We start from the raw sequence: 5,194 nt of genomic DNA, 5'->3' as shown, positions 1-5,194 counted from the left end.
GCCCGTCCTGCCGGCGGGGGCGCGCAGTCACGGGACGGGCGCGCGCGGCCGCGGCGCTGCCCGTGATTGGCCCGGCGGCGCGCGAGCCCCGCGCGCGGCCATAATTGGGCTTGTGGGCGCAGGGAGTCCCCTCAGTGCCCCCCCGGCCCGACCCTGTCCCTGTCCCTGTCCCTGTCCCGTCCTGTCCCTGTCCCTGTCCCTGTCCCGTCCTGTCCCTGTCCCGTCCTGTCCCTGTCCCTGTCCCGTCCTGTCCCCGTCCCGTCCCGCCCCCGCACAGCGCCTAGCCGGGAGTCCCCGCCGAAAGAGCTCCGTCCGCGGCCCCTCAGCTGGAGCTCGTCCCGCTCCTGCTCGGTGCGGGCTCAGGGTTACGGTCACCAGCGTCATTAAAACTCAACAGTGCGGCCACAGACCCGACTGTAACCACAGAGCGTCGTTTTAACACAAGCTGAAGCAAAGAGCTCGCTACTTTCTTTTAATTCGCCTTTCAAATACAGCCTCCCTCAACGAAAGCCTGCTTTACAATTACAGTGTGATTGACGAACTACTGTTTGAATATAACTCATCACACATTCCATATTTTGTACTTAATATGTATTACATGTAAGTTGTTTAAAGGTAAGTCTGCAAAATCTGTTTCCATAAAATAGCTTGGGTGGTTTGGGGTTTGTTTTGTTTTGTTTTGTTTAATTTAGTGCCTGGTGGACTGGCAGCCTTCTGACTGGGAATCTTGAACTAAGTTTAGTGTTTACTCACCCTGAACTTGAACATGTGTCTGGGTTGTGTCACACTAGAAAAACAGCTTGGATACATTGTCATCAATGTCTCTCCAGCTATGGGAAGAACCCTTTCCCACCCAATTAAATGCAACTAGAACTTTAAATGCAATGAAAGCCATTTAGTCAATGCATTGAAAAGCAATAAAATTTCTGGACAAAAATAACAGTTCCAACTATGTAAGCCCACAACAACCACCTCTTCAGAAAAGTCCTCCTTTTTTATCCCTCCTTAATTATCCCAGTGTCCTTGCCATTAGCAAAACCACTCACCATTAAACAAGAACACCACCAATTTGGATGACTGAAACTAGTTGGAGCAGCTTTCACTTTACCACCCCAGGGCATGGTGTTCTTCAGATAAGCTGTCCTCTAGCATATTCCTATTAACTTGATGTAAAACAGAAACATGTGAAAACCCACATTCTCCAGTGCAGGCTGAAAACAAACAGCCAATCCAGAAACACAAACAAAAATCCCAATCCTGGCCTCCCTCCTCCTCCTTCAGTCCTTATTACTAAACTCATCTGTGTGTTTTGCAACTTCCATCAGAGCTGCTCTTATTTGCTGATGTCTGTGTTTGCCATGGGAGTGTGATCTGTCCAGTTGTTCTGTCTTGTTCTGTGGACCAGGAACTGCTTCTTAGAGAGATTGATGTCTTTCAGAATAACTGAAGAGTCAAGTGTTGAGAGGTCCAAGATGATGGATGTCTAAGGCACTTTGAGGGTTTTTTTGCCTGTTTTGTTTTCTCCTGTAGGCTCAAGATTGCAGTCATTAAACCTTGCCTGATACCTATTGCTAGAAAAGAGATGTGCATTTGCTAACTTTGACAGGAAGTGGGTCTCAAATTAACACAACATTTAGAGGGATGCAAGACATTTCTGATACACCAGAAAGAGATGTACAGTATGGTCACACAGAATTTTTTTTTCTGTGTGCTATTTTTTGTAACACCACCATCATGAGAAAAGGTTAGGTTTAAACTCTGATTATGAGATTTATCCTGTTAAAAAACAATTAAGAATTTTAAGGACACCTCTAAGTGGGCAGAGAGACAGTCAATCCTAGATGAGGCAAGTGCATCCCTGTGTAAAAGCAGGTTATTTTTACACAATCTATTCAGCTCTATTTCTACAGATTACTGAAAAGGGCAGCTGGTTTAGTATGTTCCTTTAAGAGATAAAGAGCAAAGCAAAATAATAGCCATTGTACTCCTATTCATAAATTAGTTTTGAATAATACTTGCCTTTGAAAGATCTCAAAATATCTCACAATCATACATTTAGGCTAAGAAGGACAATCTACAAGCGTGGGTGATGATTAAGTTGCTAGTTACATGGTCTGCAAATGATGCAGCTAGGAATTAAGGGCAGATTTACTATTTCAAGTGGATTAATCAGGAGCTACAATATAAAATCACGTGAATTTTCTTACATTTCATGTAGCACCAGTGAACTTGTAATAATTGAAGTATTTGGCTGTAAACCTGTTATGTAAAGGATTAGACTTGTTAGACCTTTATAAGATTTTGGGCCTGAAGCCTGGCTCCTCTAGAGACAGAATGTACAAAAAAATCCTTCCAGGGGTGCCCACAGGACTGTGGGAGCACGGATAACAACCCCATCCCCTCTTTCATTTCTGTTCCTCAGCTCATCCTTGCCAGCAGTGACACATAAAACAGGGGTGGTTTGTGTCCAGGTCACACACACACCTCCCGTGCTGCAGAACGCAACCCCTCCAAAAGTTTGTCATCCAAAGTGTGTTTTTTCAACTCGCTGGCTTTCCAGTGACAAAAAGGATCCTTTCTACCTTATTCCTTCTTGACATCAGAAGCAAAAATGTGGCTAGAAGAGATTTTATTTTGTGCTTTTTTTTTTTCCTTTCTCATATTTTAAGTTTCTGTGGAGTTGAAACATAGTTGCTGCTGTTGAGTATTTCTTCACTTTGGTTTAAGAATTTTTGCCCCTACCTTTAACAGACACATGAACATCAGTGAACTGTCCCTGGCATCTGAAGCTAAGCACAGACCTGCGATAAAATTAAGCACTGAGAGTTTAGACCAGGTTTGTAGCTTTTCTGCATAATGTCAGCTCATTGTACAATTCTTCATAGTGTGTGTGGGGAAAAAAATGAATACAAATAAAAAGTTGGTTTTGGAAGAAGCAGCAGGAGAGTGTAGTCAGAAGCCTGCCTTCTTACAGTGAACCAGTGCCAGAAACTTCTACTGGCACAATGGATGGGGTCGATCAAGGACAGGCAAAGTGTCTGGATACTTCTTCAGCAGCAGTGCCAGCCAGTGGCAGCTTAAGCTGCCAATGAAGTTGGACTTGAATCTTATGTAAAGTGGGACCTCACAGGTCTGTAATTTAGGTATGATTCCAGATCTGCAAAGCTTATGGGCTCTGAAATCCAATCTGTTTCAAATCTATGCAGGAACCTCCATGAAGTGTGTGTACATGTGTGTATGTGGGGGAGAGGGATGGGAACCTGGGCTGGAGAAGTAGGACTGGGAAACCACTAAGCAACAGCTCTGTCAGTATCCTGTGGAAACTGTGATGGAGTTGTTGTTCAGGAGGCAAAAGTCCATATTCAGGGCTCTGACAGGCAGACACAAAGAACCTGGGGCAACATACAGAATTTGCCAGGAAAGCAGGGAAGAGACACAAGCAGAAAGCAGTTTTCTCATTGTTTCATCACAGCACAATTCCTGTTTGTTCTTTGTTTCCCTTTTATGGCACATTCCAAAATGACTACTTTAAAGTGTTCCTTGGGATCTCATCCCTGAGCTGAGTTCTGTTTAATGACAGAGGTAATGTAATATTGCAACTGTTCTACTTAACATAAGTTGGAAGTCAGGCCAAAGAAACAAGAGAAAGTTACTGCAAATTGATCTTCATAGTGAATCTGAGCATGTGACGTTTCCTTAAAATAGTTACATGCATTAAATTCTTGCAGTAGGGAGTTAGTGTCTGCCTCAACCTCACTCCCATATGTCCCTGGCCAGCTCAGGAAATATCTCCTGTAGCCTGTGAGTATGTGCAAGTGCTTCCTTCCAGAAATGCAGAATGTGAGTTTAGTAACTCTAAAGACCCAGAAGACCCTCTGCACCTTCAAATGACAGTTGCTCTTAGGAACATTTGAGTACACATAGTTCTCTAACATATTACAAGCAGAACTGTTCAACAAACTTCTGCAAACAAATCAATACAAAGCAGACAGATCTATAGATCAATTGGCTGATCAAATGGACATGTTAACACAAACACATGACCTTGGCATTATTTGCCTTATGACAACCCTCAAAAAGCCAAAATGTGACTTACCAGCTTTCACAAGGGGAGTGATTGGTGAGGAGTCAATGAGTTTTGCCATCATGCATTTATCACCCATTTTTGCAAATACTTTGTACATTTTACCTTACCAGAAGTTTTCAAATTGACTCAACTTTGCTTGTTGCAGCGGCTTCCGAGATGAGGAACTTAGCAGTTGTACAAAAGAACTGCATGATAGTAAATAAACTCTAAGTTGACATATGTCACTGTGTTATGAAATGTCACTGATGTGTTGTATGAGTGAGCAATCATGGACTTTGTCCTCAGGCTGCGCCTTGGTGTTTTACTGAGGTTGATACTCACTCGTACTAAAGTTCAGAGAATAACAAATGAGCTCATTCACAACATTTGACTGTGAGGGGGAGTTCCAAGGGCTTTGCAGGAGGACAGAATCAATCCCATTCAGTTATGAGGTACATGGTAGACAGTGATGCTGAAACATGTGTACATCACATCCACAGAGCTGGGAAAAAGTTGGTAGTACCCAAATGAAATGCGGAAGTGGTGTAAGGTCAGTTACTACAGGGCAGTCAAACCATTTGTTTACATTCCCACCTGGGTCATGTGTCATAAACCTCTGATTGTCTGTCCTCCTCTCTTCCAGACTCTGTTGAGTTTGTCCATGAACTTATTGAACTGTAGAGTCTTAAAATGAACTCCATCAATGGCTTTGCCTGTGCCAAGTAAAAGGAAATGACTACTTTCCAGGATTTTTGTGCAATGCCACTTTTAATGGCCTAGAAGTAATTTACTTCCTCTGCAGCAGCACAGTGCTGTGACAGACATGTAGCTCTGATTTGCTCTCCACGTCATCACTTTCTAAAGATTTCTATTATTTTTAATTCATATACTGACTTAGAATTCTAATATGTAGTAACTTCTGCTTTTTGTTATCAAAGTCCACCTCCTTGATCTCAGATTATTTCTTGTATGAATCAACGATTCTCAGTTCCATCTTCCACCTTCCAGCAGGTTCGGCCAGTTTGGTGTCATCTGCCAATTTTAGAAACACAGCTTCCCTTTCTCCTTTACTACAATATTGGGTAGACCTGACCCGCCTGAGGGGCAGTCACTCAGTTAAGCCCCATC

General features: G+C 43.1%; 1 long non-coding RNA gene across 1 annotated transcript; it reads left to right on the top strand.

Annotated features, from left to right (window-relative positions):
* The first annotated feature begins 181 nt into the window (after window positions 1-181).
* LOC135417029 (uncharacterized) lies at window positions 182-4,972 on the top strand. Its single transcript, XR_010431868.1, has 2 exons — window positions 182-615; window positions 2,752-4,972. It is a non-coding gene; the product is annotated as an uncharacterized LOC135417029 (long non-coding RNA).
* Window positions 4,973-5,194: the final 222 nt, after the last annotated feature.

This window comes from Pseudopipra pipra, chromosome 7, assembly GCF_036250125.1.
Source record: "Pseudopipra pipra isolate bDixPip1 chromosome 7, bDixPip1.hap1, whole genome shotgun sequence".
Lineage (NCBI taxonomy): Eukaryota > Metazoa > Chordata > Aves > Passeriformes > Pipridae > Pseudopipra > Pseudopipra pipra.
The sequence above is the reverse complement of the archived record's forward strand: the minus strand, read 5'-3'. Positions and strand labels throughout refer to the sequence as shown.